At 37.6% G+C, this 17637-nt stretch overlaps 2 pseudogenes; one reads left to right on the top strand and one right to left on the bottom strand.

Annotated features, from left to right (window-relative positions):
- Positions 1-8722: 8722 nt before the first annotated feature.
- Positions 8723-9816, top strand: LOC101703544 (olfactory receptor 14A2-like; annotated as a pseudogene).
- A 4882-nt stretch (positions 9817-14698) lies between these two features.
- Positions 14699-15579, bottom strand: LOC147822080 (olfactory receptor 14K1-like; annotated as a pseudogene).
- Positions 15580-17637: the final 2058 nt, after the last annotated feature.

Below are 17637 nucleotides of genomic sequence, written 5' to 3'. Positions count from 1 at the left end.
CAGAAGCTTTTTAATAAGATGATATCCCACCTGTTGATACTTTGGGCTAGTTCATGTACAACTGAGGTTTTGTTCATGAAAACTTTTCCTATGCCAATATTTTCAAGAGATATACCTACCCACTCTTCCAGCCAGTTTAGTGTTTCTGTTTTAATATTCAGATCTTTAATCCATTTTGATTTTAGTTTAGTGCATTGTGAGAGGTATAGGTCTAGTTTTAATCTTTGGCAAGTTAAAATCCTGTTTTTATAGAACTATTTATTCGAGGCTATCTTTCCTCCAGTGACAAAAGATGTTTGGCTCCTTCATGAAAGATGTGGTGTCTGTGTGCCTGGTGTAGTTTCTTTGTCTTCTACTGTGTTCCAACCAGTCCTCAGGTATGTTTCTTAGCCAGTACTGCACTGTTTTTCTCACAATAGCTTTGCAGTGTAGTTTCCAGAAAAATATTTGTAGGTATGATAGCCAAAAATTTCCCAAATTTAAAGGCATTCAAATTTTGTAAGAATAAGATACTAAAAAAAATCAAAGAAGAAAACATACATGCAAATATACAAAAATAAGTATCAGTAACACTATTAAAAGGGAAGTATAAACAACAGTCTTGAAAGCAGCAAGATACAACACATATAAAGTGGAAAAAAAGACAAGTGTTTGTTAAAAATACTGATGGCCATCAGGAGGGGACAGGAATGTATTAGACACTGAAAATGAAACTTACAAAACAAAACAAAAGCTACTGTCTACTGAAATTTCTATGTTCAGCAAAAACATGATTGAAGAAGGAAACAAAGATAAAAATTTTAGTACATAACAGAAGACTATATAAACTTGTTAGTGGCAGACCTGAGGTACAAAAAAGACCAAAGGAATTGAGACAATGCAATTATACAAAATATTAAACTTCCACATTTCTCTCATACTAAAAACTCAAGAAAAAAATATTAGGAATAGTCAAAAATGTGTTGTTGTGGTTAATTTTATATACCAACCAGATCAGGAGATGTGCCGTGTACCTGGTGAGACACTGTGTCTGTGTGTGTGTCTTTGAAAGTGCTTCCAAGAGCAGCTCATGGGCAGGAGGCCAAGTGAAGAAAGTGTCTCTCCCCAGTGTGTGCGGAATCAGCCAGTGCACCAGGGCTGACACAGAACCAAAGATGGAGGAAGAGCAAATGTCCTCTCTCCTTCAGTGGGAATACACATTTCTTTAGCCCTGTCAGCCAAGGGCCAGGGTCTGAGATTGTAAGACAGATTTAAATGTCACCCTAATAATTTTTGGTTTGTCTAATATATCCATAAAGGCCAAAGAGTATTCATATGTGTGTGTTTGGACCATTCTGTTTCCTTTATAAACGAAAAATTTATTTAAAAACTAAGGTTATAATATTCATGATGGGTTTATTACAATGAGTATACAAGCAGCATATATGACAAATGTAACATAATAAGAACATAAATTGGGATTATCTTATTTTATAGACTATAAGATTACATTTTACAAGTAGTATATTACTAACTGAAAATAGAGTAAGAAAATTTAAGTATTTATATTTTAATTGGTAGCATTTTGGATCATGAACTTAATTCTTTACACTATTCATATTGCAAACTGAACTGGATTAGAACTGAATCAAATTCAGTGATTAGGTTCAATGTTGGCCTTATGGGGAAATTGATTCAGTTCTTGTGCAATTCAGTCTTTGACCAGAATTGCAGAGAGAATTGAGTTCATGAAGAAGGCACGACTGTACTAGGAGGACTAAACACACACACAGAAAGATTAACAACCAGTTCTATAAAATTATAAAACATATTCAGATGACCTCTAAAGCTGACAGAAAATAAGACAGGAACAAAAAGAGACGAAACCAAAAGGAAAATATTAACTAGCAGAATCAGTGGATTGGAGTATTTTCTGTAATTCCAATGTTTGTCTTATATATAGATAACAGATGTGAGGTGTAGTTTTGTAGAGCCACCAGGCTCTAAATGGCTTTAAAATGTTCCTTTTTAGCTGTGTAAAAATCAACTGGATGTGTAAATGTTGTTTGATGATAGCTGTTTTCGGGAAACAGACCCAGCCTACTGTGAAGAAATAACAGTGTAAGGCCAATAACAAACAGGACCAGTGTGGCTGATTTATGGAATGTCCTGTGATGCAATAATACATCATTACAAGGTTTTTTACTTGCATCTTTATTTTTAATTGAAAATTTTTGAAAGTTCCATTTGAAGAAACTATTGCATATATACACATTGAGTATCCTTCAGCCAGGTGAAAGAAAACCTCCCCTAGGAGGTGACTGAGAGCTACTGACTTACAACACTTATTAAGTTAGAGATGAAATGCCAGACAATACAAGTAGTATATGACACAATAAGAAAACAGATGTGAGTTTCCTCTTGATAAGTGAAACACAGAAAATCTTGAACACTGTTTTCTGTATGGGCTGAGCAAAAGAGTGGAAAGGATAGGAAGAAAGTGACACTTCTTCCGGAATAGTATATTTGTTTTAAGTCCTTTTAGTTTTGATAATTTTCATCATATTTAAAGTGTATCATCAAAGATTTGGAACAAAAAATAAAGAATTAAAACTTAAATGTAAACTAAGTCAAATGAAATGGTTGTACTTCAAATAAAACCTATAACCATAGTTGAAAACAACAAGACACAATTCCATGTATGTTGTGGCATAGAACATAGATATACACCCTCATCTAAAGGTTGACAAGTACCACAAACATGTCTTAAACATTTTATGCAGGCTCTTTTGGGAATGGTGTCACTGTAGCCACGTGAAACTCTTGCTCTGCATATTATGGGAATGTGCAAGTGACTATTGTTTTGATATTGCTGGGGTCTCAGGCTTCTAGTGTAGAAAGATGGAAAATTCAGGAACACAGAGAGCCCAGGGAGGGTGTGATTGATGTCAGAAATCACACAAAGAGCTCATGGTATAAATTCTGCTCCAATTATAGAGAACTGATGAAACTTTAGCACCAGGGCCCAGAACTGAGTGTTTCAGGGGGGTTAGGTGTAGAATGTTTCTCAACAGCCTCCTGTATTCAGAGGGGAGACTTTTGGAGGGTGATTGGACAATGGGGTACTAGACTTGATTTGCTCTTAGAATTTGAGGTAAGGTTGGAAGAGACATGTTACTGGAATTGCAACTGTAGATGTGACCTATGAAGAACTCTCTCTCTCTCTCTCCCCCTCAGCTCTCCCTGGGCTCTCTGCTTCCTGGCCACCTTGACATGAGCAGCTTTTCTCCATGCAAGCTCTTACCCCAAGCCCTTCATGCCTCAGAGCCGAACAACTGAAAACAGAGCTGAAATAAACCTCTCCTCCTAAGCTGTGGGTGTTGTATATCTCATCCCAGCAATGAGGAGATGAGTGAGGGCCTGAGATTCACATATTTGTTTTTAAACACTAATTCTGATTTCTTCTTCTTGCTACTAGCAAGTGTTATTCACCAATAAAGCTTTAAATGTACAATTCCATCTAACCATCTGTTCTTATATACTATGGTGACACAAAAACTAAGAAATGTATTTCAGACAAAGAAGTAAAAGCAGCAAATAAACATATGAAACAATGTTCAACATCACTAGTCATTCCAGAGATGCAGATGAAAGTAACACTGAGATTCCACCTCACCCCAGAAAGAATGGCTGCTATCATGAAATCAACCAATAACAAATGCTGGCAGAGTTCAGGATGAAAGGAACCCTTCTCCATTGTTGGTGGGAGTGCAGACTGGTGCAACTATTGTGGAAGTCAATATGGAGATACCTCAAAAAACTAGGATTAGAGGTTCCATTTGACCCAGCTATTCCCCTGCTGGATATCTTCTCAAAAGAATTAAAAGAATCATGCCACACCATTATATGCATACCCATGTTCATAGTGGCAGTTTGTAATAACTAAAACTTGGAAACATCCAAATTGTTCATCAATTGTAGACTGGATAAAGATGATGTTTTTTTTTTTTTTTTTTATAAAATGGAGTACTACTCAGCCATAAAGCATGAGATACTAGAGACATTTATAACTAAGTGGATGCACATTGAGGCCATAGTCTTAAATGAAATAAATAGGACACACATATGTAAATACCAAATATATTCTGTGGTGGGAAAAACTAAAAATGTATATGAGGATCAAAATGTATGATTGATAATTTGAAATAGAAATGGTCTAAAAGAGTAGGGGAAGAAGAAGGAGTAGGGGAAAGGAAAGAAGGGAAAACAAAAAAATATGAGAAAAGGAAAAAATGTAAACAAAGGCTTTTTAAATAGGGAAAGGTGGAAGGGTTGAAGGGAGGGCAGAGGAAGAGGAAAAAATAAGAACCAAGATACATCATGTAAAGATACAAGATCCCAATGATGAATGTAACTGTATTGTACAGCTAAAATGTACCAATAATCTTAATAAAAAAAAAACCCCAAAAAGTACAAAGAAAAACTAACAAATGCATCAACGATTCCTCACACTCTGAGCAAAATAAGGACAGGCACAAAGTGGGCCTTTTTGTTTGAGGGTCATACTAAAAGTATAGCTCACAAACTAAGGAAACTAAGCTAAGAGCAATTATAAGGGAAGAGGACACAGTCCCAGATGAGGACATATTTTCTTAGATAATTATCTTATAGTTTTTAAAATGTCAAATTCAAGAATGTAAAAAAATAATGAAGCACTGTTTTAGTATACCTAAGATGCAAGGAACACAGTAAATATGCACCATGGATGATCCTAGACTGCAACATTTTCTGGAAGGAGAGAATGTTGTAAATAAATGACATTAGTGGTACAAATGAACCAAGAAAAGAATCAAAACTAGATAAAATTATTACATCAATATTCAATTTTCCCCTTTCTGATTCTGGCATTCATTCCATTAGACCAATATCTTTATGGTCAAACTCCTACATTAATGCAAATTCAGAGTGTTTGCTGTTCTTCTTCTTCCTTTTGCATCTGAGTCTTGAGAAGTGTCCCCATTCACTACCCTGACCTTCCCAGCAAGTTGTGTTGTCACACCAGAATGGAGTATGTGCAGAATGTGCCCTGTTTGAACTACAGCCTTTCCAGGGTGCTCTCCCCGGAAAGCCCCTACTACTGTCCCATAAGGAGAGGCTCATTGTGTAGGTCATTGGGATACTTACCTCATGAAGGTAACCGATCTTTCTCAGTTCTTTCATCTTATGGTTGTGCTCATTAGCTTCACACTCACTGGAAGGGAAAACATTTATTAGGTTTCACATCTGAACTGGTGCAAGCTTTTTAAAGATCAGACGTCTTCATAAAGGTTCTTTGAGAGTTCAGTAAAATATGCCTGCAAGTATTTTAAAGTTTGAAATACTTCCATGTTTAAGAAACTACAATGTGTTATATAGAAAAAGTCGTATTTAAAGTCATATTTCATATTATTGTGATTCTCATAATTTAATGAAATGAACAATATTTTAATTCAAATGTTGGGGACTTTATTGATCCTACATGCCAGAGGTGTGCAACTCCTTACTCAAAGTACAATACTGACTTTTCTTTCACTTTATAATTTGCTTCTCTCTTTGGAAAAATTCCAGTTGGTGCATGTTCATGAAAAATAGACTATATTCAAGAATATAACTAGGTAATCTTAGTAATGCAAACTGGAAATGAGTATTAAAAGTATAATTAACTTCTCTATATACCCAGGTGTACCACTAATTCTCCATGGTGGAGAAATCAAGTTTTCTAAATTTTAAATTTTTTTCTGGAAATATGTACAAAATAAATGGCATTTTGCTAACTATATTTCCTATAGCCAAAATTATTTTGGAAGAACATGGTTAAAAGATTTTAGCTAATTTATTTAAAATATATTTCAGAGGGCAACACAGAAACACAAAGATAATTTTAAAATTCTTCTGGCTCTATCTTTAAAAGTCATTTCATTTTCACTGCTCCATAGTGGGGGATTTTAAAAGATGACCATTATAATTTATTACACTTTTCATGTCATTGAACTTTGGTTTTGCATAACAAAGTTTTTCGAAGTTTCTATGAGCATTATCTGCCCTTGGGCCCACCAAGCTGATTGGCCAAATGCACATAGTAAACTTCTCTTGGGATCTTCTGAGTCAAATTCATTAAGAAAAGAAAGTTATTAGGAATATTTGACAGGGAGAAATATTCATATCTCCATTATAAATGAACTGCCCACATTATAAACTTTTGCTTACAACTATTCTAGATTGTGTAATTCTATGATAAATGGAACTAAGGGAGTATTTAATCAGTTTACAATAGTACTGGTGAATATCACAGCCATGCCCTTCATGATATTGTTTCAAAATGATTTCTGTGGCCAGCAAATCTGTGTATAGAAAACAATAGTGGTTATAATGCTAATGGTCTTGAGAAGTAACCACTTAATAAGGCTATTCAGACCTTTTCCTTGGGGGATACTTGGTATGAGTGAATTGTCTTTACAAAGATCTTCTAGGTACCTTGTACCTGCCGAGGTTTTCAAGTGATGCAAGACTTGAAATTTACAAAAGACAAAGGACTTTCTTGTTTGCTTTACTTTGCATCCTTCCCTGTGAAATCTTCATATCTTAACAGGAATCTTTGTGTTGCACCAGCAGCCTGGAGGTGTGCCTGTATGCCATGAAGACAGTCTCCAAAGCTTGATGTTCAAACTCACTTTCAAGTCAAAATATTTGCATTCCAGTACACCTATTGGAATCATTTCCTAAAAATACATTTGAAAAGTAAACCTTTGGGTGATTGAAGAACTGGAATTATTTTAAGGTATATATTTCAGATTTCTTTGGATAAAATGTTAAAATGCTCCATTTCAAAGAGATTTTTAAATTTTTTGTAGAGTAAGGAACTTTAGGAAAGAGCCAAAATGTAATTTTAACAGCTTATTTATCTGGTTTTGTTCTCCTGTCTGCACCATGTTTATTTGCCCAGACCTGCCTTTGGAATGGGCTGACCCACAAGGTTTTCTCCTCCCTCACCCAACCCTGATCTACAGAGTCACCACAGCCTGCTTCTCCCCAGATGACCCAGATGCCCAAAACTTGCACTGATTTTGAGCTGTTTCCTAAGTCGTCCTCCACACAGCTCCTGTCCATGAGCTCATTCTCTGCATTTTAGTGTCAGCACCTGGGTCACCCAGGTGAAAACTCTTCCCCAAACTTAATCTCCAAAATAACACCTTTTCCTATCTTAACACCTGTCACTACCTCAGATATTTTCATATTTATTTTTTCATTTGTTCTTCTTTTATGTCTCCTCTAATGTAGAGCAAGCTCCCAGAAAAAAAAATTATCTCTATCATTTAGCTCATGTCTGATGCAAATGGGACACCTTTTTGTGCTGTCAGTAAAGAATCAATTAACAACTCTATTAGTAACCAATAATCTATGGAAATATTCTGAACATAGAAAGATTCTATTTAATACCATTAAAAAGTAAATGACAGAAACCATGACATCATGGGAAAATAATCAGACAAAATGAGAAATATATTCTGTCATGGTCACCTTTGATAAATCAAACACCACAAAGCCTCATACCGAGGCTGTAGTACACATGTGTGACCCAAAGGACATGAACTGTGTGGAATAACTCACTTTTCTTCTCCTGGTCCTGTTCAATGTATTAGGATCACATGAGCTGAAGATAATATAGACATTGATCAATAAAGCTTCACTTACATCCTGTTGCTCACGTCATTGAGGATGGAGCAAGTTATTTGCCTGTGTTGCATTGTTTAATATAAAAGTATGCGTGAGTTCTTGATCATAGCAACATACGAGAACATATGTTTTGCTTTAGTACACAGTATCGAGGATAGTAACAAACTCTAAAGACATGGGACTTTATACATTTTCTGGTAGAAAAATGTTTGCCTTGAAATACAGTTTAGTAATAATTGATCATAAACCCCCAGTGAGTTGGGAGATATTCCTTGTTTAGAGAAGTTGTATTCATCTCAAAACAAGGTTAAGTTGAGGTTACCCCATGGGTTGAGCTCTTATAATGACTAGTTGGTGTCACTTTGTCTTTACATTGTGTCTATTTCTTATTAATTGCAATGTTACTGAGGATAGTGTTCTGTTTCATGCCTGTACACATCATTTAAAGATCTTATCAAAGTAATTAACACAGGGATCAAATGAACAATTTTTCCTCTCTTTGTTGTGAGTACATTCACAATCTTGCCTTCTAGCTATCTGAAATATTCTAAGTAATCAGGAAAGAATTATTTACATCTTGAGGGGAAATAAGTCAACCCCCAAAGCCAGATAACTTCTTCCCAAACCTCTGAGTGTCAAAACTCTAAAACCAAAACCAAGGCCAGCTCACCATATGTATTATCTTATTAATTCCATATAAAAAATAGTAGCCATTTGGCATGTAGCTTTGTGATAGATCATTTATTGTTAGCATTGACGCATGTAGTTCAATCCTTAGCTAGAAAAGGAAGGCATGGGAGAGGGAGGCATAAGAGAGGGGAGGGGGGTGGACCAAAGAGGATGGTAAGAAAAAAACTGAAGGAGGTGGGGAGGAAGGAAAGAGAATTTTTAAGAAAATGCAGAAAAGTTTTTAAGATGCTTCCTTTACAACTGAATGGTTCTGAATTTAATATCACTGTTTGGGGGCTGATTATTACTTTTTCTCTTTTTTGTATGTCCTCAACTTGACAGGAAGTGAGGAGGCTCTAGTATGTTCAATGCCAACTTGATGACCATTTTCCTTCTCTTGGGGTTCTGAGGGACCGGAGCTGCAGACTCTCTGTGGCCTGCTCTTCCTGCTGATGTACCTGGTGGCCCTGATAAGTAACCCTCTCATTGTCACTGTCCTGACCCTGGACCCACAGCCCCAAGCACCATGTTCTTCTTCTTGAAGAACTTGTCCTTGCTGGATGTCTCCCTGGTGTCTGTCCCAATCCCAAAGTTCATCCTCAACAATCTGCTTCACAACAATTCCATTTTCATTCCAGGCTGTGCCTTCCAGCTCCTTTTAATGACCTCCTTCTCAGTGAGACATGTATCCTCACTGTCATGTCCTGTGACCACTATGTGGCCATCTGCTGTCCCCTGCACTGTGAGGCTACTGTGAATGGCAATGCCTTTGTGCTGAGGGCAGGATTTTCCTGGGCAATGGTGGGGCTCTCTGGAGCCATGTACACTGCTGGCACATTTTCTGGGCCCTTCTGTGGATGCAGTGTGATCCCAGAGTTTTTCTGCAATGTTCCCTCCTTATTCAGAATTTCCTGCTCTGACATGCTCCTGGTGGTCTATTCCAGCATGGGGATCCGGGTTTGTCTGAGCCCCTCCTGTTGTGTTTTCATTGTGTTCTCTTATGTTCACATTCTCCCCATTGTGCTGAGGATTCCATCCAGGAAAGGTCAGTCAAAATCTTTCTCCACCTGCCTCCCACATCTTGTTGTCTTCTCTGTTTTTATGATAAGTGCATTCATGGTTTACCTGAGGCCACCTTCAGATGCACCCCCAGTTATTGGCAGGCTGCTTCCTGTGATCTATGTTGTGCTTCCTCCAATCCTGAATCCTGTCATCTACACTCTGAGGAATGGGGACATGAAACAGGGTCTGAGGAGGCTCCTGCCAGCCCTGCCTGATCATTGTGTGCACTTCATCTAACACTACCTTGCATTTATGCAGGACAGAGTCCCTCCACAGTGGCACAAAGTCTTCTCAGCTCTCACTTTGGGAAGGCCTGGGGTGCACATATCCATGTGTGGCTCTAGGAAGAAAACACCTAAGAGATATCTGAGCTCAGAACCTGCAGCCTACAAAGCTAACATGTAGGTCATGGAGTCACCTGGTGTTCTCCTAAATCAAAGCATCTCTCCCTTGGTGGCTTAGCTTAAAAAAGATTGGTTGTTCTTTTGTGATCAGATTTCATTTTGGATCATTTATTAACCAATTTTTGTGTTTCATTTATTGAATACAAATGCAAATGTTGAGGGCCAGGGATGTAAACTCAGTGGTGCTGTGCCTACCTGGCAAGTAAAAGGTCCTGAGTTTGATTCCCAGTACAAAAAAAGCCAGCCACCCACTAAACAAAATAACAATAATGAGACAGCACAGTGAGTCCTGTACATGGAAACCATGTGAACTACTGATGTGAAACATGTTCATGTCTTTCTCAAAAACCAGACTGGCTTTTGCTGAGGCAGAACATCTAACTGCAAAACCACCAGGAGGTGACAGCTGAGTTGCATCCTCTCAGAGGGACCCTGTTCACCCAAGTGTACAGTGTGCAGCAAGGCCCAAGGCCCTGCCAATGCAGCAGACTCAGGTGTGTCTTTGTGCCTCAATGTCAGTAATTCAGAAAGTACAGAATTTCTGAATTTAACTTAAGTCAGGACTGTGATTTTAATCTGAGTCTGAAAGAAACAATGCAGTCTATTCAAATTATAGCATAACTCACTGGCCAAAGACAGATTTCTTTTGGCTTATTCACTAATAGTCACAATGCAAAACACTTATCCTGGCCTTCTCTGTAATGTACATAGAGATCCTAGATTTTATCAGAATAACTTTTGAGCTTCACCTTTAATTATCTAGGGAAATAAAAGGAAGTTTTTCAATAATATTATATGATTTATGCACTTTTTCAGTCATATTGACAACATTTTACCGCCATCAATGAAATGATCATTGCTAAATTTCTATGCATTTAAGATGTATTTTATAAAATGTTTTCTTTTGATTTTTCTGATAGAATTAGCCCAATTCAGTACAAAGGCACGTGACAAAACAGATTTGCAAGTTTTGGAGGAGGTCAAAAGTGAATCATCAGATTATTCATGCATGGACGATGAAGATGATAATGCCTTTGACTTTGGCCATCTGAGTCAACAATCCTGTGCCAGTGAAATGGAGCAATACACAGGGAATGCAGACCTACTTGATTCACATTATGAACAAAGGAGTAATATAAGTATACACTTGACTGGTTGAAATGGTGCAACATGGTCATGCAAACAAATGGAATGATCCAATGATAGAAATAGGTCCAAAAATATACTGAGGATCTTAGTATCTTGGTAGGGGTGAAATCTATTGGATAGAATCCCAGCACTGCCATTCAATTTTGGAAACCATTTGTAAGAAATGAAATACTACAAGATGTTGTGAAATGTAAGTGAAATTTTCTGTATGTATCAGTAGCCATACTCAAAAATGTGTTTATTATGACACCTCATTAGCTGAACTGAAAACATTCATAGATCTTCTGTACCTAGCATGGCTTTCTTATAGTAATCACCGTAATGTAAAAGAGTGATGGAAAAATGAAGGGTATGGGCTTGAGGTTTGTAGAATAATGACGACACTGAGGAGATTTGGTTTCCTTCAAAATTGCCTTAGGTTTGATGAAAAAAACCATCTGCCAAGAAAGGAAAGGAACTGATAATATGGCTGCTGTCCACCTACAGTTTGAGATATTTGTGGGTAATTGGCAAACAATTTACACACCACTGTAATACATGACTTTTCTTCAACAATTTTCAGTGTGTCATAGTTGTTGTGGCTTCAGACTATGTGTAAAAAAACCCCAATTTTATCTACAATTTCATTTTTATGTTACCATTAATGTAACCTCTGATTTCCTTCATATTTTTAGTCCATTTGCATTTTAAATCTATTTTTTTTGGAAATTTTCCTTTCACCTATCACAAATGATATATTTCCTCCTTAAATTATGTATGCTAACCAAGATATATTTATACTATATATATATATTATAAGTGTATTATATAATATGTGTATATATTTACATTAAGACACCAGCTCCTTTCAATTTGCAATTTACTTTCATGATAGGAAAATATGGATATAAAAATGTTTATTCCTTTGAAAATACTCACCTGAAGTATTAAGATGCCCTATGTGCCTCTATACATCAGGGTTCATATGTGGCAATTTTAAAAACATTTAACATACTTTTAAATATTTATAATCTGAAGTCTCTTTGAAAAATAAATACTCCCTTGATATTTCTTTTCATGAAATATTAATATGTTGAATTACAGTAAAATTAACATACATTAGATTTCTGTTGAACCACATGATCAAGATTTATTTCTTAATAAAATTTGAAAGAAAATTACAATACTGAAACCTTACTTTCCACCACATTTGTGCATTTGCATTGACTCATCCTTTGAAGTCCTTTAATCTTTGCCACTGAGCTCATTAAAGAACTCCTGCTTATCTTTATTTAAATGCAGGGCTTTAGAACTGTGGTACAATCCTACTTTAACACTTCTAAATATTGACCCATGTGTCATTTGCAGATGTTGAGATAGACATCTCCTAAGTTCATTATTTGTATCTACCCTATGAAGCAGAGAACTGATTTCCAGTGAAAATGCAATGCAGACCAAATTATGTTGGTAAAATTCACACAGCAATGAACAGTCAGGAAATACCTCCATTTACTCTCTTTCTAGAATTAGAGGAGTTAGCATCAGTAGCAATCAAGATAAAGAACTTCCTTAAAATTAGTTCTTGAATCCTTCTTAACACAGTTTTTTATGAATGCTCCAGCACAAGTTAAAGAGTGCATGAAAGATTAATATTGAATAATTCCACCAAAATGTGGACTCCACAGATATAGACCTAGCAGTGTAGAAAGTGGAATGAGTTCCTAGAGGCCCAGTTAAGTTTCACTGTCTGAGGAAAGCAACTGTCCCAAGACACTCACAGCTCTTTTCAGTTAAGGTGGATATGGTATTTCCAGGGTTCCTGTGAATCATCAGTATGCTTGTAAGGCTTTGGAGAAATATGTGGGAAGGCAACAAAGAAGCAACCACTACATTGAGGGTTCTCCGCCCTTCACTGTGTCATAGCCTCAGCTGAGAAATGTCAGGAAGTTGTGAAGAAAATCCCATACACAAGGTGGAAGGTGGGCAAGATGAGAAGGAAGGATTCTCCACACAGCCCAGCAGAGGTAACATAGCCCATCTACAACTCTGTAGGGCCTAAGGATCCCAGCTCAGTCACCCTTCTCTTGACCTGGAATTTAATTGCATTATTTTCCCACTTAAAATATTACTCGTATTTGTGACTGATTTGTACATGTGATATTTATCAGTCATCATGCCTGGTTGTAAAGATTTAGTCATTCCCCAATGCCTTCATTCCCAAATGCACATTGTTTTCATATTTCCATTCAATGTTTCTATAAAAAAGGAGTCAACTAAAGATTGATAAGTTCATTCAGTACAGTATCTTTTTTTTCAAAGACATGATTACTTTTATGGCTCATTTGAAGTAAGCTGAATTAGAATCAAGACTTGTTAAAGTGGAAGTAATAACAAAACTGACTTATGCTCAGAATTATGAATTTCATAGTAGGATAAATTAATGAGTTCATGCTTTACTTCCCCATGTGGGCATACATACCTCAGTTCTTGTGTGATATCGACTTGATTAGTAAAATAGATATTTACTTTACTTTAATCATTGTATCCATCTTTCATTAGAAGAGATATTCAATTATTATCTGACTTTCATATGTAAGTGTTTATAGATTGAAAAGATGAAACAAAGTGCTTTATAGTCTTCAGAGTCACATTCTATTTAAATTACACTTTGAAATTTGAGTAGAATTTGTACAACTAGGAGAGTCCATGAGACAGGTTCTAGGAGCAAACTTCAAAGGTATTCAGTGAGCATACAGTGTCTGAAGGCCTTGCCAGTGGCCACAGCCTTTTCTTTTTCTACATCCTATGTTATGGGCTCCATACAGAAGGACATGCCACACCTCCCTGTGCCTCAGTTACTCCACCTACTCCATGTGAGGCTCCTCCTGGCCTGGGGGAGAACTGGTGGTGTCAAAGTGTGTGCTGTCAACATGGTGGTCAACAAACATGAATTCCCTCTCCTGAAGGCAGCAGTGAGTAGACTGACAGGGAGACAAAACTGTGCCCTGAAGAGCAGGACACGATTGTACTGACTGAGGATACAGGAAATGCAATATGATAGTGAGAGTCTGGAGGACTCCTTCACTATGACACATTCGTAGATTCCATGTATAATGAGAAAATATCAGGAATGTGCATATTAGATACAAACAACTTCAAGTAAAGAGAAAGATGCCTGCATCCAGATACACAATTTATTTCAGAAAAAAACAAAGTTATGAAAGAAAAATGTTTTATTATATAGAATACATCAAACAAGTATTCAACAAGTAAAACTTGTGATAAAATTAAGGACATTTAAAAATTGCACAATTATATTTAAATCATAAATTTAATTAAAAATAATTTTCATTGAAGAATGATCATTTGAAGTTATAATAAAGTCTCATTAAAAAACTTAGGAAGAACAATGAAAAATCTAGAAAAATAAAACTTTGACAAAATAGAGTGAAAGCCAGGAAAGAGGAATGCTTAGGAGGAAGGAGAAAGTCATACATTTCTTTTGTATGGGGAATGTCAGGACATGAATGGTACTTATCCAAGGCACATTAGAAAAACCTTCATAATTTCAGGAACAAAAATGCTTTAAAGCTCAGGAGTGTAGGTAACAATTTACTTTCTATTGAAACTGACAGCCTGAAATCACCAAAGGAGGATTCCAGGATCTACTAACCTCTAGAGAGAAATCACCCCAAATAAATAGAGAAAGAATCTTGGCAGGAATGGTGCTGCCTCCTTCAACTTTAATATCTTTCTATTTGTCCCCTTCTCACCTTCCTCAGGACTTTACTTAGAGCTGAGTGAATGTCCCTGTTCTTTATACAGTAGATAATGGGTTTCAAGGCTGGGGATGCCACAGTGTAGAACACAGAGCACAGCAAGTCCAGGAGAAGAGGTGCACTGGAGTTCAGCTTTAAATAAGAAGCAGTACCTGTTAGGAGAAAGGTGGCTAAAACCACCAGGTGAGCATGCAGGTGGAGAAGGCTTTGGATCAGCTCTGCCTGTATGGGATCTTCAACATGGCAGAGAAAATAAACACGCAGGAGACCACGATGCAAACCAAACATGAGAACCCATAGAGGATGCCAAGGGCCACACTGACACTGATAGCAGCATGCTTCTCAGAACAAGTGAGCTCTAGAAGGGCAGGGACATCACAGAAAAACTGAAGAATCCTTTGGAGCCACAGAATTCCAGGGAGAACATGCTGCTGAGTACAAGTTTCCCAGGGCCCCTCCAGGACACAGCCATCAACCAAACACCGCATCCTTTCCTCATGACAGTTTCATAGTATAGATGGTGGCAGATGACAACATAGCTCTCATAGGACATGGCAAAGAGGATTCCAACCTCTGACCTGCCAACAGGACCACTAAGAAGAGCTGATACACCCAAGAAAGAGATGGAGTCACTGGGGGTGAGAGAGTTGAGAATGGATTTAGGGACTGTGGTGGAAATGAGCCACAGGTCCAATACAGACAAATGCCTGAGGAAGAAGTATATGGGGGTGTGGAGGTGGTGGGCCAGAACTGTCAGGAGAGAAAGGTCAGATTCTTGAGAATGGCCACCAGGTAGACAAGGGAGAAGAGGGCAGCCTGCAGCCCAGCAGCATTGTACTGTTCATCAGTCTTATGGGGAAGAACCTCCTCAGAAGTGTCTGATTCTACATATTGTAGAGTCATGATGTACCTGCTGAGTCTAAAAGAAAAATGGTGAGTTTAAACATCATATTACATGGATGAAAGCACACCCATGTTTGTAGCATCACAGTTCTTTATAGCTCAATCTTGGCAATGCTTCTACATCAGTGGACAAATAAATGGATGAAGAAAATGTGGTTTATAGACATAATGGAGCACTACTTTACTATCCTCAAAGAAAGATAAGCTTCAGGCCTTCAGTAGGAGAGTGGGTGCACCTGGAGACTATGGTACAAAATGAAGTAAATCAGAGACATGAGCTCAAAAATCACGTAGTTTCTCTTTCATGAGGAACTCAAAGTATAAATAAAGATCAAATAAAAGAGGTAGTAGGAAAGGAGAGATCTTTTGTAAAAGGGAAGGGGATCAAGAGATGCAGGGAGGGGAGGGGAAAGGGGTATAGATAGAATTGAGATGTGTTATGTATATGTACCAACCCCTTACTTTGAATGTAGTCATTATGCACTGCAAATGTCTACGAAGACAAATAAACATTAAAGCTCAACCAGCACATCACCTGTTATGTGTCTCTCCATTCTTGAGCCATGCTTAGATTAGCATCATAAGTTAGATAGAAAGTTTAACGCACCAAAATATTCATCTTTGTACTCAAATGAGGTATAAAGCAATGATGGACATAAAACTCTAATGTGATTCAGTTTAAATTTGTTTTGCAAAATGAAAGAAATTTGACACATCTCCAAAATAGTGTGAAATTAATTTTTCTATGTTTTTCCCATTAAGACTTAGGGGACTGGCTGTGTGAGAATAACTGAAATAGGGTATAGGGTGGACCTTTTCACAGATTAATATTATCATCCTTGGTGTGATTTGTGTGTGGATTACAAGTCACGGGTGAAACATCTGCTGGCAGCATATTCAATATGTAAACCAAGCATTAATTTGGCCATCAGTGGGCTGAGCTGTTTGAAGTGGAACTTAAGAAATTTTTCTCTGTGACAGAATATTTGATGACTTTGGCAATGTAGTAGTCCATTCCTTAGAAAGAAATGTAGGAGTAGAAAAAGATAAAAATAAAAAAGGAAACATTTATCATTAGGAAGTGATATTACAATTAATTGTTCACTTCCCTTTCATAAGACATTAAGATCGTTCCCCATATTTTCATAGAATATTTAATTCCTTGGTGAAGATGTTAGTATAGCATTTATTATTTTTACATTAGCGCAATTATGTAGCATTACAGAGCACTGAAAATTTCTCAAGCAATTTTGACAAATTGAATTTTGAATATACAGTGGCTTTGTATATAAAAGAGCAAAACTTGAGACTAAAACATACAACTGGGGCCATGTTCTGGGAGGATTCTGTCCACACTGAGAACCAGCCCATGCCCTAGATGAGGATACCCAGCAGAAAGGCTGTATGTCCCCCACACCCAGCTCCCCTGGGATCCCCTAGGGGAGGGTCTCACCCTTGCGCTTCCTTGGGTCCCCAGTTCTTAGAACCTCTTTGTCCTTTCCCCCACTGCAGTGACCCAGTTTCCTTCTCCCAGCAGCTCTTCTCCTCCTCAAGGTTAGGGGTGCTTCTGGGAATATCCAAAGGTATCTCCAATCCAGGCCATGCAGGCCATCCTGTGATGCAGGCCGTCCTCTTGGCTGAGTGTGCAGTAGGGAGTGTGAGATGCATCTCTCTGGGTCCCAGCTCATGCTGCTCTGCAGAGACCATGATGCCAAAGACTAGGGGACTTCGCACTCCTTCCTAGGTAGATGGATCTGCCTGAGGAGATTCTGTTCCCTTTAAAATGAGCATTGTAATTCCCTAGTCTCTAAGTCTAACTGGTTTGTGCCCTCATAGGAGGGCAGAATCTGCTCAACCTGATGGTTCAGCATGGTAGCAATCAGATTGGAAGGGTCCTCTGTCCCTACCTAGTGAACAGGCTCAGCCCTTCCTTCTATATCATGCAGAGAAGCCTGTCTCATCCCCTGCCTCATGCTGATTTCTCAGCTTCTACAAGCTCT

Source organism: Heterocephalus glaber, unplaced genomic scaffold (genome assembly GCF_053883595.1).
Source record: "Heterocephalus glaber isolate CG9 unplaced genomic scaffold, H.glaber_assembly_v1.0 deba00001673, whole genome shotgun sequence".
Lineage (NCBI taxonomy): Eukaryota > Metazoa > Chordata > Mammalia > Rodentia > Bathyergidae > Heterocephalus > Heterocephalus glaber.
This window is presented reverse-complemented; position numbering and strand designations above follow the sequence as displayed.